This window comes from Lissotriton vulgaris, chromosome 1_1 (genome assembly GCF_964263255.1).
Source record: "Lissotriton vulgaris chromosome 1_1, aLisVul1.2, whole genome shotgun sequence".
Lineage (NCBI taxonomy): Eukaryota > Metazoa > Chordata > Amphibia > Caudata > Salamandridae > Lissotriton > Lissotriton vulgaris.
The window spans coordinates 70,058,163-70,085,046 of NC_141685.1; the positions used below are offsets into that span (position 1 = coordinate 70,058,163).

At 47.7% G+C, this 26,884-nt stretch overlaps 1 long non-coding RNA gene across 1 annotated transcript; it reads right to left on the bottom strand.

Annotated features, from left to right (window-relative positions):
- On the bottom strand, positions 1-25,461 carry LOC147737344 (uncharacterized). Its single transcript, XR_015296584.1, has 3 exons — positions 25,400-25,461; positions 24,139-24,257; positions 1-295 (listed from the first exon to the last, which is right to left on the bottom strand). It is a non-coding gene; the product is annotated as an uncharacterized LOC147737344 (long non-coding RNA).
- Positions 25,462-26,884: the final 1,423 nt, after the last annotated feature.

The following is a 26,884-nucleotide window of genomic DNA, read 5'->3' on the forward strand; positions in this document are numbered from 1 at the left end:
CTTTCTGATAATATTTCAGATGAGGATGCTCTGATTGGTCTTTCTGGCATTATTTCTGATGCTGTGTGCACAGGTATGACTTTGCTCTGGGTTAATGAAATGCAAAATTAGATACTTCACTTACAGGTATAGTACTTTCCTCAGCTCCCACTTCCTCGCCACACCTAGATTTCGGATTTTTTTTAAACTTAGAATGCTGGATGTCCTTCAGTTTTTCAGAATAATCCTTCTTATGGCACTAACATTCAGTTGCCTGGTGGTAAATCGTGCTTTTTTCGTCCATAATTTCAATCACCTATAGTATTAAAATTAAATAGTTAATACATGTAAATTTCTCTAAAAATAATTTACAAGCCAAATCAATACAGAATTGCAGAATTTTGAAAATGTTGAGCTGTTCTTCTGACAGATCAGAGTGTAGAATGGTAGCCTGAAAATACTTGGATGTAGGAGTAAGGATTTGTAGAATTTTCAACATTTTATTAAACTCACAAAGGATACCTGTACCCTATGGAGTTGTAATATAGAATCCCAAAGGCAGAAATTAAAGTCATATGCCCTGGCACCAAACAGCTATTTTAAAAAAATACTATTAATAAATTTTTAATGTAGATTTCTGGGATGGGAATTTCCCCATGGACAACAGGCGTTTTCCCCTGCCCTGAGTTCCCACCAACTTGTATCTGGTATCCTGACTTTTGAGTTCTGGCCTCTGCCGCACGCAAATCTATTCTGTGCTGCGAGGACTATGCCTAGACCTATCCCTCAACTATTGTCCAGAGTGTGAATCAAGGGCAATGAAATTAAGGCGTACTTTCATGTGTTCATTTTATTCCACCTGATTATCAGTGGTTAGGTTTTTCTGCACCTGGATTTAATGGGTGCAGAAAAACAGGACACCATTTTTTTCCAGACAGAAAAATTAGACTGAAAAGACGCACAAGACTCTGGGTGCAGCAGAAGCAGCCAAGACTTATGCTGTTTTTTTTCACTAACTGCAGAAAACACACAATTCTTCCCTCTGTTTTCCCCTTCCCTCCCCTGCTTCACCAATCCCTCCCCTACTTCACCAATCCCCCCCCCCCAACCAACCACATGCATATATATATACCACCTGCTTAAAACAAGTGGTAAATAAAAGCAGAAAAACACTATGAAATAGTGAATGGTATGTGGTTTGACAGGCAGAAGAATCTGTTCCTCGTGGCAACTCCCCAGTCCATGGCGTCAAACTAGTAACTACACGTTACTGGGATAAATCTACCACAAAGTAAAAAAAAAAAGAAATTTACATGAGATTTTCCTGTCACCCCAGTACTGTGCAACTTCGAACAAGGGGTTATGATAGGTCACGGACCGGTCCTTTGACCTGGAGGGTCACACCAAGTGTGCCTTTATTTAAGGCAGAGGACAGTCATGGGTTTAACAGCTAGAGCGGTGGTGGCAATGCACCCTGTTGTAAGGATCAATAGCCTGATGCGATCTTTGCATCATGGTCAGTGGAGTCGCTTCCTACTGACACACCCATGTAATGCTCCATTTCTTTGCCTGTGCCCAGACTTTGCGCTAACATCCAGTGTGTGTTTAGGGTGTTGGTGTGCGTAGCATAGATGCAATGTGAGAGTGGGACAGATTAGAATGCATCTCCTGCCTGCCAGTTGTGTATGCAAGTGGGGCCATCTATCCCTCTTTTATACCCTAGTTCAAAGTCCTCTGTTACCAAGGAATAATGTGCTCTACAAAGTACCCAGGTGCCTGCTGTGCCACCAGGGATGGTGTCAGCCTGACAGTTTTTCTAAGTTGAGGGGACATCACCTGCAGGCTGAATTACTTAATGGAGAAGCTGTGTACCTGTCCTGAAGAGCCTAGAACTCTGCCTAGAAGTCTGCCTGTCTGGTGAGAAAGGGAAGGGAGTTTGACTATCCAGTAGGAGGACAAGGCGGTCCTGGAAGAACCAAGGTCTGACACATCCCCGGTGTTTGTAGGGCGGGCCGGAAAGCCATTCAGCAGGACCAGCTAGTCTGAGGGACCCCCCGCCAAGACTCTCCCAACGGTTCAAGGCAGAAAATAAAACTCTACGACAACGTGATTGTTGAGGCCCAGACACGTTGGGACGTGTCTTGTGCGCTCCCACCCTTTGAACTGTTTAAATTTTGTGAGCTGACGAGCTCGGGAGCCTGCACCTTCATGCTGTGAGTGGAACTGGTCCTGAGAGACGAGGCAGCATGCCCTGCAACCTATGAACTTTGCTTTTTCCCTATTGACGATTGAGGAATCATGAAACACGTGTCTAGGGATACGAATGGAAACTAATAATACAGCACTGGCTATGAACACTTTGAAATGAATTGAGCGAGAAATAATGAACCATCATGCTTGAGGTAATTATGTTGGGACGTGTCTGGTGCGCTCCCACCCTTTGAACTGTTTAAATTTTGTGAGCTGACGAGCTCGGGAGCCTGCACCTTCATGCTGTGAGTGGAACTGGTCCTGAGAGACGAGGGAGCACGCCCTGCAACCTATGAACTTTGCTTTTTCCCTACTGACGATTGAGGAATCATGAAACACGTGTCTAGGGATACGAATTGAAAATAATAATACAGCACTGGCTATGAACACTTTGAAATGAATTGAGCGAGAAATAATGAACTACATGAACCATCATGCTTGAGGTAATTACGTTGGGACGTGTCTGGTGCGCTCCCACCCCTTGAACTGGCTATATCTATCAGGCTAATGGGCCTATAATTCGAGGGTTGCAGAGGGCAACCTTTTTTTCAGTTCAGTTCAGTTCATAGGGCTTTATTTCGATAAAAATATCATAAAAGCACACATTATATACAACACATTTACATAAAAACAATTTGTTAGCAATTCATTATTGTTTAAAATCTAAAACCTTAGACAATAAAATTGTGGTTACAGATTTAAAATTTAACCATGTTTTAAAACCAGATTAAACATTTGGTGTTAGCCTTTTAGCCCTAATGGACCATGTCCCTGCTAAAAACTTAGAAAGACCACAAACATATAGTGGCCGTGTGTCCGACATTAAAATCCGGAGTGCCCCATTGGAGTGCCTAGTTCCCATAGCTTGGCATATAGGTTTGAGCCACCTTCGTCTTGGGTGGGCATAATCCGGGGAAGCACACACGATATGTAGTACAGTTTCTCTACTAGTTTGACAAATAGGACAAAGAGATGTTGTCTGAGACAGGGTTTCCAGTGAGCAGTTAGGGCGCGCACTGGGAGTGCCCCTACCCTGAATCTAAAATATAATGCCCTGTCATAAGATTTCCATACAATATCTAGATATAGTTCCCGAAATAGTACATCTTTATGCCTTAGGAACTCTTCCGTCAACCTACCAAGAGTTGGGTCAATACAAGTTCTGGTAGCGACCCATTTCCAATAAAGGATCATAAGGGTCGCTTTCGGGGGAGAAGACTGAGTATCCCAGGCTTCAGTAAGGCCTAGCTTGCCAAGTAAAAATGTAACAGGGGGGGCGCCCAATTTTTTTCGGGGGGTTCAACACCAGAAACTTAGTCTTGTCAGTATTTATTACTAGGCCACGTTGGATGCAAAAAGCCTGAAAGTTATCTAGGAGGCCATGAAGGCCTACTGGGGTCTTAGAGCGTATCATCGGCGAATAATTGGGTAGGGATACACTCCCCTGCCAGGGATGGAGCATCTGATGGTTTAAGTAGCAAGTGCTCAACCACCCCATTCACATACAGTGAAAAAAGGGTCGGGGCAAGGGCACATCCCTGGCGGACCCCAGTTCCCCACCGGAATCCTATTAGTTTTCTGCCCCTCTGTACCCCACCTCACTTGTGCGAAATTTCCTTCGTGAAGCCTTACTAGAATAGACAAGATGTTGGGTGGAATCCCCATGTCTGACAGCACCCCCCATAAACGTCCTCTAGGCACAAGGTCGAAGGCAGTCCTTAGATCAATAAAAGCAAGGTAAAGGCTGCCTTTGCCTATAACAGCCACTTTCCAATAAATAAGTAGTAATCTAAAAGCCTGCTCTATAGTGCCTGTGCCAGCTCTGAAGCCCGCTTGATAGTTGGAGAGAATCTCATTGTCCTCAGCCCATTGCAGAATTCTTTCAAGCACCACCTTCCCCACAACTTTCTGGGTGGAGTCTAATAAACTTATTGGGCGGTAGTTGGAAGGGTCGTCCCTCTGGCCCTTTTTATAAACAGGGACGACCTCGGCCCCCTTCCCGGATTCGGGAATGGCGGCACCCTTGTCAATAGCAGTCAAAAGAGTATGAATAAGCTTCCCCCATTTCGGCAGGTTAGAACAAAGCAAGTCCCCAAGAATACCATCAGGGCCAGCTGCTTTTTGGGGCACAATGCAACTAATTGCGAATTCAACCTCCTTGACTGAAAAAGGAAATTGATTATTCTCTCCGGGTACTACTTGAGAACTGCATGGAGCGGAATCACTAGGAGCTTCTGGCAGGCAAGAATACAACTTAGAAAAGTGGTCAAACCACACCTGGTCAGTGATGTTACAGGTAATAAGGTCGCTGTCAGGACTATTCCTCGCTCTTATAGTGCTCCAGAACCGGCCTGCATCCCGCCCTGCGCTAGCCTCTTTTAATGTTTCCCAATGCAGGTCCTCCCACACCCTTTTGGCGTTAGTTACCGCAAAAAAAGTACTCTTTCCTGGTGTACTGGATCAGAGGTTGTGACTTCATCTTGACAGCCTTAATTAATGCCAACTTCTTCTGCCTACAATCTGTTGTATACCAGCCCTGCTTTGCCTTAGGCCTCTGGGGCCCTTTTGCCCTGCCCCCACATGTTTGTACCAAGAATACATTTCCTATGGACTTTGTGGTATCCTGGAATACCAACGTAGCCCGGGAAGGGTCTGGATGCTCCAGAAGGGACACTTCCATCTCGCTTAGTGAGGCTGCCAGTATCATTCCTATAGCCTGGACCTTTGCTTCATCTAAGGCAACTTTGCACCACTTGAGGCGCCTTCCGCAGTTAGATGGAAGAACTTCTGAGGTGGACTTTACTTTGCTTGGAGGCAATAAGCCGCTTTGGCATGGCCACAGGTGCTTTAGGCTCAAAGACAGCGAGTTGTGATCGCTGTCTACAGTTGGTACTACTACCATATCCTGAATATATTTCCAAAGTGTTAAATCAAGGAGAATATAGTCAATCCTTGACGTATGGTTGGGCCTATTGTATGTGTGGGCACCTAAGGGATCCGAGGCGGTTCTGCCATTTGCTGCTCTTAAACCATCTTCCAGCATCAGGGCATTGAGCTGGATCGCCCTCTGGGTCCATTTTGTTATTGGTTTGATCGCTAACGCTGGTATGCCCCTCCTAGTGTCGTCCTCAGTAAGATCTAGGATGTCCTCTACTGCAAGGGGCTCAAATGTGCAGTTAAGGTCCCCCGCGACCAATACATGCGTGCCACTACCACAATCTCGAATAGATTTTTCTAGCAATGCTACTGTCGGGGAAAAGGAACAGCCTTTAGTGCCCCTGGCATATATATTAAATATATCAAGTAACCTCCCCCTGCCTGGGCCTCTTATTGAGATCCCAAGAATGTCTGGCGAGTTGCACTGCTCTTGTGTGATACTACATCCCAGGGAGATGCTCACTCAGATGAGTAGTCCGCCCCAAGGCCGACCCCTCCCTGTGGATGGCAAAACTGCGGGTATAAAATACGTGGTGTAGCCAACCTTGTGGTTAGGTTCCATGCTCCAGGTCTCTTGGAAGATACAAATTGTGTGGGACTCCACCAAGGTGTTCCAATCAGGGAGATCTAACTTCCTAGCGATTCCTGCTATATTCCAGCTGAGAGCCCGTCAGCCACCTCTACACCCTGGAGGCAGTTAAGTTGCTCTGCATGTAGTGGTGAATGCTCTCCACCAGGGTCAGTTGCCATAGAAGATTGCAAGAGATCTTGTACGGGGAAATGGCGCTCTCTTGGGCAGATAAATCTGCAGAGGGAATAGGGGTGCCCAAGGGACTAACAGATATATCCTTGTGGCCAAATGGGCCAAATCTGATGATGGAATGGTTCCCATATTCCTTTCCCTTCCGTTTACAGGAGTTGGTTGCCACAGCTTGGGATCCTATCTGAAGCCCATCACCCCGGCGAGTTATTTCTGGTGAAATTAAATTCGGGGCTGACTGGATAGTCCCTGGGGAGAGGATTGGAAACCTACAACCACTGTGCCTACTATAATCAGGAATAAAGGGCAAAGAACGCGAAAACAAATCATCGCTATGTCATTACCCCAAATTACTTTCGTGATGGATAATATCTCTGTAAAAAGCAGGATTTGGGAAAAAATTGGAACTGCCAGCGTACCCTCCCCAGAGTTGGCTTCCAATGTTCTGTCCCTGATGCCATCTTAGTGGGCTTGAGTAAAAATATCCCAACTCATGCGTACTGATCGCAAATGTGCCTAGCCACTCGTATGTCACTAAAATTGACTAGAATACAATCCCCTTTAATGTCTTTGGTCCTTTTTCCCACCCATCTTACTCTTCTAACATGAAGGATCTGTCCATCTAATTCCCTCAGGAGGGGCCTATTATCGGTTAGCCAGAAGATGGTTTTATTCTTAAGTTTGGCATATGATTCAATTTTGCCCGGTTTCAAACAAGGGACTCCTGCCAATACAACTACATAAGGCAAACAGGCTGGAGGCAAATTAACACAAGGAAGATTGGAATCCATGCTATGAGCTATATCAGATTTTAAGAGTGGATCTTTGCTCTGCTTATCTAGTTTGCTATTATTATGATTACCCTCTTAGCCCCTTTAGTTAGCGATTGATCTGGTAGATTGCTAGCCTTAATTGGAATAGCTACTATAGCTGGAGCTTTGCTCGTTGTGACAGATCTCGTGGGAGGGTTAGTTCCATTTGGGGTCCCTGAGGCAAGGTGTTGTTTTGAAGGTGTCTGTTTACCCATTACTGCAGGAGCTACAGAAGGATTTTGCTTATGTGCGCCTGTTGCAACATTTTTTTGGGAGTGTAGCTTAATTAGGGACTCTACAGAGAAAAAGTTGTCAAGTGTACCCTGTTCAAAGCAATCTATTGTTGTTAATTCTTTTAACCTCTCAATCACCGGTAAGATCAAGGACTTCAGAATTTGCTCAATATGAGCAAAGGGATTTCTTTATCGGCATTGAGAGGGCGCGCAATGTTTGGGCTAGCATTTGTTTGCTGGGTGTCATTACCACTACCCGTTCCACTGCTCACTGGGATGGTAAGAGATTCTTCCAAAAGGTTGTCTAATAATTCCCGGAAACTCTCATCAATAATAATAATAATAATAATCAACATTTGTAAAGCGCACAATGACCCGATAGGGTCTCCAGGCGCTGGGGGCCGTCGGGAAGATTAGGCAAGCTATTGCCCAGAGTCACATGGTGCTGGGCTAATCTCCCGCCGATGCCGGGGATCGAACCGTGATCCCCAGATTCCGGAGTCAGTCGCCCTAGCCACGGCGCCACACCTCTTCAAGAGATGGGCATGAATCCTTGAGAATGTCAGGTGCAACATTAGGTACCTTGACATTAGCATTCTTGCCCTTTGATGTGCAGGGTTTGGCAGGTACCTTCTTAGATTTACTCCCTCCTGGTAATCCCTTGCTATTACTCACAGTTGGGTGTGCCTTGGCGGCGTATTTCGACCTACACCTTGCTAGCTGCCCTCTAGTTGTAACACAAGGCCTATCACTATTCGCACTTGACTGTGAGCCAGGGACTGAATTAGTGCCAGCTGGCGTATTACAGCACCCTTTATCATTAGAGACCACTTCCTCAGACGGGAAATCATCAATGGCCACATCTTGGAAAATAGGAGGGGTCAATGATAGCCTCGCAACAAAAGGATAAATATCCGAGGATAAGTTACCCACCGTAGGGGCTACATCCTGAGATGTTGAGGTATGACTACATCCAGGGAGAGCGACAAAAGAAGGTCCTAGTAACGAATCCTGGGAATTAACAAAAAATGTTGACATATTAGCAAGGGGTAAAGGGGGAACAGAACCAACAGGTAACGAGAGACGGCGCTCTGTGTTCTCTATGGCATTTTCCACCACCCCGATGGTCTTCTGAAGCATGCAATCTATAGCTGTCCGGCTAGGGAGTTGGGGTTTCGCAGCCTCCTTTTGCTTAGGGGGAGGGGCAGGCATTGCGGGGTTACGTCTCACAATTTTTTATTGCTATAACAGCCAAAGTGGAAGATGCAAGAAAAAATGTGCCAAACATTACCTATCAAAATAGCCCACAACAAAGAACGCTCTGATAGACAACAGTCGATACCAGCAAGCGAATAATACAGTTTAAAACACTAGCTAGCTAGAAGCAAGCATGCAGGAGCCCAATCAAATATAACAAGAAATACCTATAACGCAAATGAGCAGAGTCAAAGGGGGTGGCCCAGCCCGGCCTCACACGGCCACTAACGGCCAAAAACGGTCCCGCCCTTGTCCCGGGCTTCTCCCGGGACGCTCCCGCGTAGCGGAATGGGCGAAGCAATTAATAGACGTGTGCTGGGGGCGGTGACAAGCCCCGTCACAGGCGCAGGCAGCCCCAGAGCCTTCTGCGGGATGAAGTCCAGATGGTTATGCTGGGCGTTGGGGATGGTTTACTAGCAGCCAGCAGGTAGATCACGGCGCAGGGGGTCCTAGCACACGACCCCGGCGCTTCTCAAAGTTGGCCCAAAATAGGCAGTAAGTTCCTCCCTGGACCGAAAAGCACTCCTGGACGCAGCGGCCTTTTTTAAAAATAGGGACTATCTCTTCCCCCCGCCAGGTCTCTGGTGGGTCCATCCCTGTTAAGATTGCATTAAACAGGACACAGAGATAGGGGGCCCATATTTTCGGTTCTGACCGATACAAGTCCCCGGGGATTTTGTCAAGCCCCGGGGCTTTGTTAGGCAGTAACTTAGCAATGGCTGATTCCACTTCTAGTATCGATATCTCCTGGGCCCTCCCCAGTCGATACTCGTGGAGGATGCTCTGTGACACCGATACAGGATCGGCATTGCTCGGCCGAACATAGAGGCTTCCAAAATGGTCTTCCCATACTTTTGGGGCTAAGTTAGAGTTTACTGCATTTTTCCCTCCCCTCCCATCATTACTAACAATTGCCCAGAAGGATTTGAGGTCTCTAAGCTGTAAAACTGACCTCATTCCTCCCACTTTTCCGCCTCCCAGCACTTTCTTACCCTTTCTATAATTTGCTAGTACTGCACCCGGAGTAACTTGATACAGGGTTTATCTTTGGCCTTAATTGCTTTAATCAGGTCCTTTTTTTTCTTACGACAATCAGCATTGTACCATGGGTGAGTCTTAGCTGGGTTTTCCCTATAGGTCTGGATTGGGAAAAAAACCTCCAGCATTATTGAGGCTAGTTGGTTGAGGATTTCAACAGGCCTATTATCCCTCCCGTCTATAGGCCCGTTGACCCTACCTATGCCATATCGATAAGATGGGGCAAAACCTGAAGATATATTTGCGACTGCCTGTTGGGAGAGCCTATTATGTGGGGCCATTTTACTCTCTGTCTATTATTGTGGAGAAGGTGGGGCTGTTGGGCAGGATTCGGCTCAGTCTGGTTATTGGACAGTCCCCAACTCCCTGCCTTTAGAGACATAACTAGGGCGTTGTGGTCGCTGTCCATCCGTTGGTGGATCCTAAAATCCTGGACCTTATCCCATGATCTACATTCGATCAAGATGTAATCAATGATCGATGATTGCCCTTCTCTGTTAAACGTCACCTGGCCGGGTCTATCCGATTTTAGTCGGCCATTACAGGGCCTTACAGATAAAGACAGGGTAAGGGAAGTAATTTGTAGCACCAACGGAGTCCAAGCTTTAACTGGTGGAATTAAGGTTTCCGGAATATTCCAATGCTGATTCTCCTCATCAGTGTCATCCAGGCCTATGTTGCTGAGGGGTTCAAACTGACAATTGAAATCACCCCCAATGATTAAACCAACCTCGGGATCAAGAGTCAGTGCGATTTCCCTCAATTGTTCAATAACCATGGACTCTTGCCCACTCTTGATAGGCCTAGAGTAGATGTTTAATATGGCTATGTGCTTATTTCCTGTCAAAGTTAGCAAGACCCATTGGATGTCTGGGGAGTTTACTGTCAGCTGCTTGGCTGTAGCTCCCAAGTGAGTGGCTACCCAGATACTTAGCCCTCCTGACGGTCTTCCTCTGCCCCCTTTTGATGCGGGAATATTAAATGTGGCAAACCCACTCCGCTGGTAATTGTCCACGGCCCACGTCTACTGCATTAGGCAGATGTCGTGTTTGTCCATGAACAAGCCCCAATCTTCAGATTTTAATTAGTTTTTTTAGTCCTGCCACATTCCAGGAGAGTATGTTGATGTTCCCATTTGACACCCTGTGAGTGGGGCTTATATTTAAGCCACAGTTAAATGGTCTATGCACACGGTCACCCGTCGGTGTAGTTCCCCTCCCCTCATTTACACAGCTGACCCCACTGATCCCCAACGCTCCTACCCCCGCACCTCCATTTTCCATAAGTTCTCCTGACCCTGGCCACTGTAGTTTTTAGGACCCACTTTTCCAGCTGCTTAGTTCCCCCTAGTTTGACCTTTTTTATCCCCTAGTATACCTTCCTCACCCATGGATCCTCCCAGGATGATTAAACGTTTCATCTCAACAAAATTGCCCTTGACTTCCAGTAAGTTCTTGTTTACCACTGCAGAAGATAACGACTCCTTAATCTTCGGCAGTCAATCTACTAATTCCAGAGTACTATACCTATTCTGGTGGTGGAACATATCAAGCAACAAGGGGCTATTTGGGACCCATTCCAGTTGACATTTCCTAGCAGGGGATTGCCTCCTTGGGTTTCCTTGCCCTCCCACTGTATCTCCCCCTCCTCTTGTGTGCTAAATGAGCATTACTGTGGGCACCCGGGTAGAAATACGTTAATGGAAGTGATTTTATTAACATTTCTGGGTCGTCTGTCTCCAAATTATATATATATGCTTGACTGTCCAACTGTTCCTGAAATTAATCACAATACAGTCCCCGTCTATGTTTTTCCCTCGAGGCCCCACCCAATCCACTCGTCTTGCGAATAGAATTTCGTTAGATCCCCCGTTTGGAAGGGGTTTGTTGTAGTTTAACCAGTGGATGCATTTGTTTTTGAGGTCTCTATAGTCCTCCAACTTTCCCAGGCTCAGGGAGGGGACCCCTGCAAGGACCACCACATAGGGTATTGACTCTGGGGGCAAATCTAGACGAGACAGCAGGGGCCAATTCGCACCCTGTGACCTCGTCCTTTGTCCCATATTTGTTGGCTGTATAGGGTTATGTTCAGAGCTACTAGCCCCCAAGCCCCCCTTTCCTCCCCCATTCTTTGTATTTACCGGGGCATTAGGTACGACTAAGACAGGCTGAATAATTGGGTTATCGTTCGTTGGACCTATTTGAACTGGTGTTGCCCTTTCTGCATTTGTAACCACCGGAATTGTACTCCGGGTGCCTACCCTAATAAGACCAGAAGGTCCCATGCCGCTACTAGCGGGTTCCACAACCCCTAAGCCCTCCCCTCCCTGTTTTGGTAAACATAGTGATTCAAGGCGAGATAGTCTTTTCTCAATAGAGACCAGTCTTTCATGGATCGGGAGGCAGGACTCTATAAAAATCAGTTCCATTTTAGCCCAGAAGTCCCCCCTCTCTCTTGAGGTGAGATGTTTTCATTGACATCTATGGGCAGCGACTCGTCCACTAAGGGCGGCGGTCCATGAGGTACAACAACAGGTGGTTCATTTTCCATATTAACCAGTTTTTGCATTTTCATTTTCTTGTTCATTAATGCAGTTCCCCCAGGTTTTCTTTTAACTACTTTGCCGGGCACTTTGTTAATAGCCCCTAGATTAGTTTCCATAGCCAACCGGATTGACTGTCCCGGTCAAGTAGTTCCTGGGCTTTGAGAAAGTATAGATGGGTCTCTTGTTGGTGGTGCCACAATGACTACTTCTGTCAGTTGATTGCCCTCTCCAGTCGGTCTAGCAAATGCAATATCAGCCACAGTGTGTATTGCAGGTGGTGGCGTCACAGATAAAGATTCTGGTATCGGGGATTGTACCTTGGCTAGTTGCCCCAGTGATGACCGTTTGTTGAAAATTGGGTCCGTGGATAACCTTCTCTCTGTTAGTTCAATTTCACGTTGCAACATGGACGTTACGCTGGTTAGGAATTGGTCAATTGTCCCTACAACACTTCCAGTGGTAGACTTTCTCCCCTTCCCAGCACCATTTAAAGCCATGATCACGTTTAGTTGTTATACAGTATCTCCAGGCTTTATTGCCCAAGCAAAATTAGTCGATATCAGTGGGATTTACTCAGAGACTTTGTGGTACAAATATAACACACTGACCTTGCTGTGCAATTCTGCATGGGAAGTCAAAGAGGAGGGCCCGCCCCGTCCTTGGTCGTGCTTGGACGGGCTCAGACGGGCCCGCCCTTGGTCCGGGCTTCACCCGGCTCGTCCCGCGGAGCGGGTTATGCGTCTGATTAAATACAGTGCAAGTCGTGTCTCCAAAGGGTGTCTCTCAGCCCCGCTGGCTTGTGGGGAGCGTGGTTCTCCTCCTTGCGTATCCCCCTCTGCTGCTGCTGCCGGTAGGTTTTGCCCACAAAGTACGAGGTATTTGGCTTCCACTTGGGCAGGTTGTGTCTCCAAAGGGCGTCTCTCAGCCCCGCTGGCTTGTGGGAAGTGTGGTTCTCCTCCTTGCGTATCCCCCTCTGCTGCTGCCGGTAAGTTGTGCCCACAAAGTACGAGCGTTTCCTGCGGAGTGGGAAACGCGAGAGGTATTTGGCTTCCACCTGGGCAGGGCGTGTCTACTAAGGGCGTCTCTCAGCCCCGCTGGGTTGTGGGGAGCGTGGTTCTCCTCCTTGCGTATTCCCCTCTGCTGCTGCCGGTAAGTTTTGCCCAAAAAGTACGAGCGTTTCCCGCAGAGGTATTTGGCTCCCACCTGGGCAGGGCGTGTCTCCAAAGGGTGTCTCTCAGCCCCGCTGGCTTGTGGGGAGCGTGGTTCTCCTCCTTGCGTATCCCCCTCTGCGGCTGCCGGTATGTTTTGCCCACAAAGTACAAGCGTTTCCCGCAGAGCGGGAAACGCAAGAGGTATTTGACTTCCACCTGGGCAAGGCGTGCCTCCAAAGGGCGTCTCTCAGCCCCGCTGGCTTGTGGGGAGCGTGGTTCTCCTCCTTGCGTATCCCCCTCTGCTGCTGCTGCTGCCGGTAAGTTTTGCTCACAAAGTACGAGCGTTTCTCGCTCCGCGGGAAACGCGAGAGGTATTTGGCTTCCACCTGGGCAGGGCGTGTTTCCAAAAGGTGTCTCTCAGCCCCGCTGGCTTGTGGGGAGCGTGGTTCTCCTCCTTGCCCATCTCTCTCTGCTGCTGCCGGTATGTTTTGCCCACAAAGTACGAGTGTTTCCCGCGGAGCGGGAACGCAAGAGGTATTTGGCTTCCACCTGGGCAGGGCGTGCCTCCAAAGGGTGTCTCTCAGCCCCGCTGGCTTGTGGGGAGCGTGGTTCTCCTTCTTGCGTATCCCCCTCTGCTGCTGCCGATAAGTTTTGCCCACAAAGTATGAGCGTTTCCCGCAGAAAAGAGGTATTTGACTTCCACCTGGGCAGGGCGTGCCTCCAAAGGGCGTCTCTCAGCCCTGCTGGCTTGTGGGGAGCGTGGTTCTCCTCCTTGCGTATCCCCCTCTGCTGCTGCTGCTGCTGCTGGTAAGTTTTGCCCACAAAGTACAAGCTTTTCCCGCTCCGCGGGAAACGCAAGAGGTATTTGGCTTCCACCTGGGCAAGGCATGCCTGCAAAGGGTGTCTCTCAGCCCCACTGGCATGTGGGGAGCGTGGTTCTCCTCCTTGCGTATCTTCCTCTGCTGCTGCCGGTATGTTTTGCCCACAAAGTACGAGCGTTTCCCGCAGAGCGGGAAACGCAAGAGGTTTTTGGCTTCCACCTGGGCAGGGCGTGCCTGCAAAGGGCATCTCTCAGCCCCGCTGGCTTGTGGGGAGCGTGGTTCTCCTCCTTGCGTATCCCCCTCTGCTGCTGCCGGTAGGTTTTGTCCACAAAGTACGAGCGTTTCCCGCTCCGCAGGAAACTCGAGAGGTATTTGGCTTCCACCTGGGCAGGGCGTGTCTCCAAAGGGTGTCTCTCAGCCCCGCTGGCTTGTGGGGAGCGTGGCTCTCCTCCTTGCGTATCCCCCTCTGCTGCTGCTGCTGCTTTGCCCACAAAGTACGAGCGTCATTCAGGATATAAGATCAATTTGAAGAAGTCCTTAATATTCCTGCTGGAGGCAGGGACCCTGCAGCTTTTTTGGGCGTAATCTGTCTTTCCTACTACCTCTTCTCTTTCTGACACTTTTCTGTCCACTCATCACTGCTCACTTCTTATGGGCCTCTTGCCCGTGTTCTTAGTGTTGTTGTTTTTAAAGGGTCCTGCGACTTCCCACAATAGACCAATATTGCTATACATAATGTGTCACGCGGCCCCCCCAACAAGGGTTGTAGGCGACATGCTGTGTTCAAGCTACTTTGCTACTGCTTCTCCATACTCTTGGAGACTCTCCTACAGTACACGGCCGGCCCTAAATAGGGTTGTGGGCTTAACGCTGTGTATATCTGGACCTGTGTTCTATTCTTTACCTACAAAATAAAAATAGATTTCAAACAACATACTTGGGCATGTTCATTACAAGAGAGCCACAGGCAGGAACATACTCACGGAATTAGACCGGTGTTGCAGGGATACCCCAAACTGGTAGGCGCTCTGGCTCTCCTTACTGGGCCGGGTGGCCCTATTTAAAGTGATAACCCTTCAGGGTCTCCTGTACATCGTGCCAAAAACGTCCTTTAAGATCCTACTGGACATTTTCTTTCAAAAGGTAGACTGAGAACTTCGGCTCTTGTTGTGCGATGGTGGTACTTCCCGCTGAGTACGTTGCAGAAGTGAGTTTATTAAGGTGGACCAGCAGTTCGGAGCATTCTCAAGTATTACTGGACCACGCAGCTGGTGGCAGTAAACAACTGGGTTTTTGCGGACCGTGAGGAACCTGCTTACCGGGTAGATAGATTGGCCATGGGCAAGAGAGGTTAACTTACCCCGGTGCTGTATCGAAGAAAGTATGAGTGCACCCTACCAACTCATACCCAAACAGTGGTAAGGGTGTGGAGAGAGGCTACCAAGTATTTAGGCTGAGAAGGTAAGCTGACTGAAATTACTCCACTGAATGATGGTGATCTAATAAGTGCAACAGGAGTATTGCAGGGCTTCACAAAATGGGGATTGATTAGCTTAAAGCGGCCGAGCGACGTGTGGAGGGGACAGGCACTTGTGTCCTTCACGATCCTACAACAAAAGTATAAATTAGGTGACTAAAAATGGTTCTAACATTTGCAGCTGGATCACGCTCTGCAAGGTCACATCTGGGAAGGGGATCAGTTGCCTGAAGAATCCCCACTGGAGGACCAGCTGCTAACTAATCCCTGACTGAAAAAGCAATCTCAACCATCTATAGGAAGTTGATCTACAATTCCCTGGATCCCTTGGGGACGCGGAGGGATGTGTGGGAGAGGGATCTAGGCACGCTTGTATATGGCGATTGGGTTGAGGCCATTAAGGGTGCCAGGGAGGTTTCAATTAGAACTTGTTTTGGTCTAATTTAACTACAGATCCTACATAAGACCTATTACTCCAGAACTTTGTTGCACCAAATAGGGTGGGCAGCCACCTCTCTGCATAAGGTAATGTGAGGGGGGGCTTTTTTTAATGTGGTGTGGAGTTGTCCGGTAATTCAATGCTACTGGGTAGAGATCATGAGAATAATGTCCCAGGTCATGGGACTAGCGATCCCCATGGGGGCCAAATGGCACCTCCTGAATATCACAAGTGAGGTGACATGGCATAGTATTCACAGAATATGACTGGCCCTGGCATCAGCGGTTGGCAGCGTAATATTGCACGGGGTTAGGGAGCCAGCTCTCCCCCCCTAGGGTGGAGGATTGGGAAGCAGATCTTGATTGGTGTCAACGGGTGGACACAGGGTGTATCTCAGCAGGGGCTGCCCTTGTAAATGGGAAAAGATATGGGAGGGATGGTAGAGCTACCGGGCCATGTGACGCACCATGAAGTGGTGAAAGTTAAATATGTACCATTCTTGTGAGCTAGTTTTATGTAGTCGTATTTAGCCAGGGAGTGTCAGGACAAGCCAAGCTATGTTACTCACTCCATATTTGCAGACTTTGCCCTTTCGTTCTAATCACTCTCACTAATGTGCACCGTATTTTCGGTGTCAACACCATCGATTGAGCACTTGTTCAATAAAAAGAGCTTTTAAAAGTACCCGTGTCTTGGCAAGATAAGCAGCGTGCTGGTCATTTATTCAATCGAGTCTGTTGATCTATTGCTGAGTTCTGAGTTCAAGCTGGTCGACATTACAAAGCTGTGAATATTGTGACTGCTCGCCCTCGCTAACTTGAGAGTCAAGAACAAAAAAGGGTTTACTTGGTCAGTTTGCGCAGCATTACTAGGACAGGTCACATGACATCAAAGGAAAGTGACCTCAACCCAGTAGCCGCTGCCTATCCCGTCGCCCCGGAACTAGACTGAACAGAGAGGCGGCACTGAAACTCCCGTGCTTTGTCAAGCTGAAGCGTTTGGTCCTTGTATGCTTTTTAGACAGCAATCCAGTATGACATAATTTAACATAACCAGTAACTTGCTCAGCTGACATTGCAGAGATAAACCAATGCGACATATATAGCAGGTTTTTTAAAAAAAGGCTGAGTTAAGGTAAGGAACACAGCAGCGTCTTGTCATTTACTTATTCACATACAAGAAATCACATAGAGGCAGCATTCTAATTAACTCTCTTTTCTCCACTCCTCTATTTGTCAATTATCAAGACTATGGGTTTGATTAAAAGTCCAAAGGGTCCCCGACTTGTTAGAGATCTCTGCTGGCCCTGTTGCGCTCTCTGTTCCTTCAGAAGAGCAGCAGCCATGGTGGCTCCTCTGAAGGCACTGCAGGGGTGGTGAGCGGCTGCGTTGTTTCAGGCGGCCATTCACCAACTTGTGTGTTTTTCAAAAACAAGCTTCCAAAGCAGTAGTTTGTTTTTAAAAACCAATAACTAATCACCCTCGCACCCTAGGAACTTTCTCCCTAATTAATTTTCTCCCAGGAAGTGGGGTTCATTTAAAAAAAAGATTCTCATCACGACTGCCAGGTATTCCCTGGTGGTCCTGAATAAGAGAAAAAATCATCAGACTGCTTGATCTAAAAAGGAATGGCCGTCCGATGTATTTAAACCAACGGCACCCAAGCAAGGCTCGACACATGACACTCCACCTGACTTGCTTTAGGTCAGGCAGACCATCCGTTTGTTGGACAGGATACTCAAACATGCTTGTGAAGGAGTACCCTGCTCACCAAACTCTAAATCAAGACCTCTATATTTTCTGTGTTATGCATATATCTCTAGGTCCGCTTCAATATGTCCATCAGTCTTTCTATGATGTACCTGTTGTACAAGTTACTTACCTTCGGTAACAATGTATCTGGTAGAGACGATTCTAGCCGCAGATTCCTTAACGTAGAATTATCCTCAGGCGTGAAACAGGATCTGGAAAACTTTTTGCCACAGCATCCCTGTGCGCCGGGGGGACAGCATCACGCGACTCCGACCAGGCGTCGTCCGCGTATGTGACGTCAGCAAAGACACATAAGTCCCACCCCGGCGCGCCTACGTCAGTTGTGTTCGGAGAACTTTTCCGCACCACAACGTGGAGCCAGCAGAGAAACTGTGGGAGCATGGGACCAGTGTGTGAAACAGCAGAAAAATGGAAAAGAAGGAATTGTGACGAAGAACACAATAAGGAGCAGTGCCAACACTGCAGTACCCAAAAGCAGGGAAAGAAGAAAGAACAGAGCACAGCCCTGAGCAGCCACCCTGCCAGTATGAAAATAGTACCCCCTTAAGACAAGGAAAATATGCAAAATATCATGACAACATGCAGCAGGACTACACCCCCGACCAAGACCCATGAAGGGGAGCAAGTTCCAAGAAAAAAAGGGAACGAAAGACGTCCAAGGCAACCCCAGCACAGAGTGCCACAACCCCCCCCCCAAGGGAGCCAGGACAGGGCACGGCCAAATGACACAAACCCAGAGGATAGCAGAGGGGCCAGGACCCTCAGGAACAAGAGGGATGAAAGAACGCCAGCCTCAATCCTGGAGCAACCAGAGTAGAGGGGCACAGGAGTACCTATAGACCCAGTCTCTACATTGCCAAGGAAGAGGAAGGAACAAAGCAAGACAACGTCTTGGCGAGAGAGCGAAAGACTGCACTCACTCATCATAGCCATCCAACGGGAGGCGAGTGCAGAAGGGCAAGCCAAAGGGTCCTCGCAGAACGGGGAGGAAGGGCGGGCCGTGAAGGAATCTACGGCTAGAATCGTCTCTACCAGATACATCGTTACCAAAGGTAAGTAACTTGTACATCTGATACAGACTACTAGCCACAGATTCCTTAACGTTGAATAGATACCCTAGCCATACCCTAGGGAAAAAAGGGTCTGCGGAAGGACCTCACCAGCCAGGGGACTAATCCAATGGACAGGGCGAAGAGCCCCGTCTTCCCAGCCCCCCACAAGCAGAACACCACCGAACCCAAGAGTGGAAGAAGAAGAAGAAAAAAGAAGAAGAAGAAAGCCTGTTCACTCTCAACAGAGGAACCACGGGCAAGGCCAGGGAGGCCGAAGCACCCCACGCCCCTACAAGGCAACAGAGCTTCCATCCAATGCCAGGGCAAGGAAGAGGAAGAAGAAAAGCCTAGAGGGCCCAAGTAAACGATGAAAAAGAAGGCGAGCCCACCATAGACGGAAGGCAACAGATCAGACAGAGCTGCGCCGGCAGTAATGAGCCGCCGGAAGCAGGACGAACAGCCTGGGGCCCCAGGAGCACCGGGCAGGCTACGCCTGACAAAGGGAGAAACACAGAACCAACCCAGCCTCCAGGAAAGGAGCATGAAGGCAAGGAAATGCCCGGACACACTACTACGAGGGATCCACACACACGACCTAAAGAAGCATCAGCAACATACATAAACGCCATGGAGAGCAGAGGCCCGAAGGCGACCATAACTCCCTAGTAGAGCGCAAGCTATATAACAGCTACTACTACCCCACATAGGGTACGTTAAGTCCCAAGACATGGGATCCCTCTTTGGAAGAAACTTCCGCAGCAGAGGAAAAAACGAGGGGAAAAGAAAAACCCGCAGAAGGCTTGTCAAGCAGCCCAAGAGAAAAACAGAAGGCCTAATCTCAGGGCCAATTCTGTGCAGATAACTCAAGCAAAAATACACACAGTCAACACCAGCAGCCAACAAAGCCACAGTCTCAGCAAGGAGGACTCGAGTGGCCATAAAACCCACTTCACAGCCAGGGCAAACTGCCCAAAAGTAGGTCCAAGAACCAGATCAACTCAGCAGTCACTGAGGAGGAGGAGAAGGAATAGGAGAAGGAGGAGGATGGAGCCCTGCCAAGAACCTCTGGATGGTGGAGTCTGCCGGGGCATGGAATAACAGAGTGCCACCGAATGGAAGATCAACCAGCTGCTCCCGAACATTTTCAGGGAACACACTGTCCCGAAGCCAAGCATGCCGACGGAGGGCGACCGAGGTAGCCATGGCATGGCCCAGCACTTCCGAGATGTCCAGAGCGGAGCGGAGAATAAACGCTGCTAGCTCCCGGCCATCCAACGCATGATGCCGTAAGTCGACCTAAACAGTCTCCTGTGAAGCGGCGAATCCCATGGACTCAGCCGAGTCCCAAAAAGAAGAGGTGGCCCTAGCCAACACACATAAAGTGTTAAGGGCCCGCAAAGCATCGCTGGTCGAGGCGAACATGTTGTGTCCCCAAGAGTCCAGCCAGCGGGCCTCCCACGATGGCGGAGACAACAGTGGCGGCAAGGAGGGAAAATAAGTCTGCAAAAGTGGACTGGAGGCAGAGGGGTGGAGGGAAAGACACGCCGGGTCACGTGGCGCTGGAAGGTGCCGGTGCAGGAGGTGTTGGAGCACCGGATCGCCTGTGGCGGGACGCCCCAGGTCTCCATCAGGGAACAAAGGAGCGAACCCTCAAAGGGTAGCAATAGCTCCCTCCCACTAGAGCCATGGTGGGGAACCTCCAAAAGATGGTCTGCCGGGAAATGAGCAACCGGGTCACCCATGCGCAGAAATCCCAGAGCCGTGGACACTGCGTGAGCGAAGGCCGCACCCGCCTCCGTAGGGCCCCACAGTGGAGAAAGCAGGTCCTCTGTGGGCGACGGCTGTAAACTAAGGCGGCCGTCACCGAAGCCAAGCGGGGCGGGCAAATGCCAGACCTGGAAGTTAGAAGGAGGAACCAAAGAGTGGGGGACCTGTTGCACCTCCGGGAAACACCGCGGCCTCAGGAATGGCGGGGAGCCAAAGAGGTTTGACCTAAACTTCTCAAGGGACCAAACCACAGCAAAGGTGTCCATCTAAATGGCACTTCAACGCTATTACCTGGGGATTAGCCTTCTACTGATGAAAGCCAGTGGATGATCTTGACCGTGGTCATGTTTTTGGGATAGCACTGCTCCTACACCATGTTCAGAGGCATCGGTCTGCACAATGAATTGCTTGACATAATCCAGGGAAGCCAAGGAAGGCCCTCACTTGAGTCTGGGTAGTTGGAGCCACCAAGTCCAGAGTGGTCTAGATCTTGGGTTGCAAAGGTTGAACCTGGCCTCCACTAACAAAGTACCCCAAGTATGCAACCTTTCCCTGCCTTATCTGGCACTTGAATGTCTCGATAACGAGGCCTGCACTTCTCAGAGCCACTGGTGCTTTCCTAAGGTGGATCAGGTGATCCTGCCAGGTGGAGCTGACAGCAATGTTGTGTAGATATGCTGCACTCAAGGATTCCAATCCAGCAAGGCTTAGTTCACCAACCTTTGAAAAGTGGCAGATGCATTTTTCAAACCAAAGGGCATTACAGTGAACTGATAACACCAATCTGTGGTTGGAAATGCAGATATTTATTTTGCTCCTGGAGTCGTCAGACCTATCAGCCAGTACTCTGATGTGAGATCAAACTAGCTGTCGAAGAAATGGTGCATGCCACACAACTAAGTATTGAGCTGACACCCAAATGCTTTTTATTAGGCCTCTTTAGATGCCAGAAGGGCGCAAGATAACCTATACATTTGGTCAGTCGCCTATGGTAATGGTATGACGTAGAATTGCAATCACATGGCTGCCCCAGCATGCCCCAGCAATTGCGCTCTGTCATAGAGATGGGCCTCTTCTTCTACGGCGGACGCTTCTATCTCGTCTTGGTCAGATTCTTCCCCGAAGATATCCAGAGTGTGTTGAATGCTTTGACGCTGTCTCTCTCATCATCGAGCCTGATGATCGTGAAGAGTCCTCTTGGACCGAAACGACTTACAAGCGTCGCAGTCTTCCTTCTTGTGCTCCGGAGAGATGCACAAGTAAAAAACATGATGTACGTCGGTGCGAGGGTACTTTGCGCGGCACCCAGGACAGAAATAGAATGGAGTGCGTTCCATTTGCAGATGGCTGGCCCTACGCAGCAAGGCCCGACGGTTGCCCACGAGGTTTTCTACCAAAAATGGAGAGTTTGCCAATTGATTTGAAACGCGGAGAACAGGGAAACGTGTACTGAAACAATACATTTTAGGGTAGAGTGGACTGCGCACCGAGGGGAACCTGAAGAGCGGTTTCGGAGTGCAGTAATACACATCCAAACCCGTTTGGGGAAAAAAAAAATCTAACAATGCAGTCGATGCCCATGCGCACTATCACCAAAAGGTGGAGTCACCTTACCTTGTGACTGGAAAGACTTCTTCAAAGGAAAATAACTTGCAAACATCCGACCCAACACAAGATGGCAGGAGTATGTAAAGCATGTGCATCTACAGCACACGAAAAGAGGATTAATGGCCCCAAATCCCTGCCGTGGTATCTGGTCATGTTGTGGCTGAGTGTGCCATGTGATGTGGCAGGCTATAGTGCTTGGTGTGATTTGGTCATTTTTGACAAGGTGGAGTGCTGAACAATTAGGCAAATTTTGATTTTCTTTGTTTTTGGGATCGTGTGAAATAGTGTGGTACCTACCGTATGATGTAAGTAAATAAATTATATTGCTATTATACGGTAAGGATGTGGGGGTGAGTGTTATTAGGGCCAAAGCCTTGATGATTATATGCAGAATAACAGGTCTGGGAGGTCACTACTGACTAGGGCAGGCTAGCAGCTGCACAGGCCTTGGGCATTGATCCTATTGATGATAATATGTGACGGGCCACTGGTGACTGGAGCTGGCTAGCAACAACGCTGGCCTCTGGTATTCATTACAAGCAGGGTAACAATTCATGTCAATATTGACTAGAACTGGTTGGCAGTAGAGGTAAACTCTGGTTTTGAATATTTGCAGGATTTAAGGTACAGGGGTCACTACTGACTGGATTTACTTAGCAGGATAATAGGTCTCAGGGGGCCAATACTGACTGAAGCTGGTTAGTATGATCACTAGTCCTACTAATGACTCAAGTTGGCTAGAATGATAACCTGCAAAGTTACATGATTCTTTTAGGGCCCAGAACCCTTTTATTTAGTGATGTCCATCTGCACACTTTCCTGCATCTTGTAGTAAATTGAATATTGACAAACAGAAGTGTTATTTCCAGAAACAGTGAATTCTGAAGCTTGTCTGTGTATCTTTTATCTGCACCTCACGGACTCTGCACCTCACGGACTCCTCACATTCCTCTCGAGAGAAGATCCTGCCTCTTACTCATTAGTGTCGTTTCAGTAACTGTTTCTATCATGTGTTCAGGTTTCATTGACTTGTATTAGGAGAAAAGTGTATAAAAATACATGGGGAGCATTAGCATTATATACTCCAACTTGCTTTAGGGTGGATGCTCTTGTCCATTGCAAAGATAATTGTCACTTGTTAGTTTGCTTGACCTTTTGCTATTTTTGCATTAAATTCATAATAGATTTGTTGGCCTCCAGGTGTGTTGTGTTTTATTTTACAAATCACAAGAGATGACGAGGAAAATGACAGTCCAGTATACACATTCTTCATATAATTCAACTCACAGTATACTGTTCTGGAGGTTCAGTCCCATAGACATTATCTCTAACTGAACACAGGCACCCTAGGAAGCATGTGCTTTTCAAACCAGGTGCCGTCTGATGCGGCGTCTTCGCTATTGGATAAGTCAGTTTGTCCAGAATTTTAGGAGGGTTGCCGTATGTAGTGCACTCTGTTAGACAGCGCTCACCTGTGGTAGTAAGATGGTACTAGGCACCTTATCACCTATGCACGGTGCAGGGCTTTGAGTTACAGAGCTCCTTACGCTGTGGAGAAGATTAGGTCACATTTACCCATTTTCCCATATTTGGTCCTTATGAAATGCCAACAGATTGCTCCATGACTACACAAAGAATGAAAAAAGTTGACCTGAAGTATAGACCCCAGCTTAACAGCAGGTCCATAGGTGCACGACACTTTCACACAGTGATAGGGGCCATTAGTTCCTCAATTTCTTTGCCACCGTTTTTAATCTCAACATGGACCAGGATGATCACATTAACTATATTGTGGCAACTGGTCGATAGTTGATCTTATATTCAGACTTTCACCAATCTCACATCTTATGACACAACATCCTCTGTCCTCTTATGCTTATCCGGCGTACTTAATAAAAGATCTCCGACAAAGTGCCCTCTTGTGGTGCCCGCCAGGCATTGTAGCGCCGGCCTGGTGAGGAGTATAGCCCAATGATGAAGCAGGTCACCTTCAGGTGAGTGAACGCAACTTGTCTTAAAAGCATATGCTTCCTAGGGTGTCTGCGTTCAGTTACAGATAATGACTCTGGGACTGAACCTTCGGAACAGTATACGGTGATATGATTGTGTTTTATTTTAACAAATGTACATAGCAGATATTGGCCCTTCCTTGTTTCACAAAAATGATCGGATACCTGCCTCAGAGCGCACTTCTTACAGACGAGTATGGGGTTATCATGTTGCTGCTACAAGCTCCTTACCTGTGTGAGTGATCGGGAACGATGCAGGGGGCACACCCAATCCAGCCACATGTGGAGATCAATGACAAATACTGAAGAATTAACAGAGCTTCCAAGCTGGTGACCATTACTTAATTGACCTTCAAAATAAAAGACACGTTTTTAGTATTCTGGTGACTCATGACCATAAAAAACAAATGTTATAAATTCAATATTGTGTCAAATACTTAAAAAAATGAAACTGGATATGCTGAATCGGATGTTGCGCCAGGTCATGTGTGACACCCTCCACCACTATTGCTTATGGGACTTGTAGTTTTGTTTTTCTCATTAAAAAGATAGGCTCTAAAGTCCCAGTGTTCTAAGCGATGTTGGTCAAAATCAGAGGCCTGACGGAGGATGAAGCATGACACTGCTCTGCTTAGCAGTGAGATGACAGTTCCCCAGCCCTTTCATTCTTTGACAGACAGAGGCTCGTCGGCCGTTCATATTTATTTGCAACGACAAAGAAACTTTTATTGCAGCTTCTGTCAACTGAAGAGATAAAACGCCTAGGCATGTTTCATTAACTACATGAACAATCAAGAACATGAGTTTCTGGAAAACTATCAAGCACCCAATCGGAATCAGCCGCCCTTCACACCCAGGAAATCCTACTTGTTGGCAGGGTGCTGCCTGCCACTATATTGCAGGTTACTTCCAACATAATCTGATTTATACATACATACTCCAGGGTGCTGCCAGCTATCGGGTGTACACACAGCAGTCTGGAGCCACTCAGTAAAGAGGTAAGCTCTTCATTTCATCTTAAGCCCATAGGTTACATTCACAGCCAGATGGGTCCGGAGAACTTTATCTGCACTTTAACTGCGCCGAGTAGATAGACGTAGCACATCATAGTCTGTGTTGTCTGATGGGTGATGCCTGGCATCTTATTATCGTTGGCGGATGGATGAAGCTCTGATAAGAGCTACTACAAGGAGAGCAGAGAAACAGGACCACAGATCGCCACAGAGTGACAACTGCCCAGAAGCTGAAGAAAGAACTCTGGAACAGCAAACCTCCTCTACCCTGGAGATTCTCCTGGGTAAGCAAATGATGGTAATGAAATGCAAACTGCAGCATTAAGATCACACACTACAGCATCATTCCCTTTAAACCAAAGGTAAAAGCCTACAAGAAAAAACTAAACAAAAAGCAACAAAACTAGAAAATGCATTTCCAAATGCTGCAAAAGAGAAACAGTTAATACAATTGAAAAAATATTAAACTTTGTTGGTACCTTAGTAATGTGCTTCCTTCTTGGCTTCACTCCATCTGCAGCAATAACGCTCTGAAAGGAGAAAATACTGCTGTGAGGCTCAGAGTCTTCAGTGTTACTGGTCTCAGTCACGAAGACTGTGATGTCGGAAGATAACTTTCTCTTATTTGGCTTCATAGATCCACCAGTCATGCCATCGCTTTTAGCAGACACGCTACTGTCAGCAGCATCACAACTTCAGGCAGACCAGCAATGCGGATCTCACCACTCACATTGGGTGAATATTAATAAGTACGGTCTCGGCTTACCAAGCAGAACAAAATAATCGGGTCTCATAACCATACCTAGAGCCACAGCTAGCTCTGCCGCCACTCGACTAAACCCAAACACCTCAGCACTTAAGCACCAGTCCCAGGGGAGACCATGTGTGAAGTCCTTGTTAACTTGCACCACTCCTGGGTCAGCACAAACAGCATCATGGAAAGCGTCTAACACCGCTACCACAAACATTCATCAACATCCAAACCCTCAACACCCAAACTACCCAAAAGTGGCTTTCTAGATAAGCAGCCAGCCCTGTAGTGTCTGTCTCTGTGTACTAATTTGATGCCAAAGTTGTAATTTTAAAAACAGCCTTAGCAACCTTACAGGGGCCTTACTGACACCATTAAGGTTTCAAAGCAAAGGACTGTGGTCTGTGAACTTTAAAAGATGCCTGCCCCCAGACCTCTTCTGGACAATAAGAACTGGTGAAACCATTCAGAGGAATTGGTATCATAAATCATGTAAGAGGGCAGTAAGCTCACTCCGTACCCTCAGAAAAACAGAGCGCACTCTTTGAATGAGAGGTACTGCCTGAGCTTTAAGTTTGATACAATGCTCAACCCATTCACTGGACCCACTCGAGAAACATAAGGAGAATGTAGTAAAGTATTCTTAATGTCATTGGCATCAAAATCTACATTAGATACAGGCATGTCACTCGACCAATCATTCCAGCGGACTAACAAAGTAATCCAGTATATATCGATATCCTGCTCACCTAAGGTGTGGGGATTTATACTGGAGCTGGTCGGCTGTTTCTCACGGCTCTAGTTTTATCAAAGGCTACATCACACAAAATCTTGATGGGTAGTCCTGAATCCGCCATTCCATTAACAGCATTGTACCAGCATGAACCATACACAAGGGACACATTACCTGTCACATGAAGGTGGAACTATGGAATCAATTGCTAAAACTAAGTTATTCCCTCTGGGGACATGCTTCCTCGTAAACATCAATTGTACCGACTTTCACAGTAGTGCATACACTCATACTGCTTGAAAATGCCCCAACACTGCAACATTGTCCTTGATCCGGGCTTTTCCATTACTTCCCACGTGTGCCTTAAACCCACACCTGTAACAACTGCCATGATGAGCTTTCTGAGCCCAATTCCTTTTTGTTCGGTCTCTGGAGTTCACAGAACAACCCAGAGCAGTCCCAAGAATGCGACTCACTGGT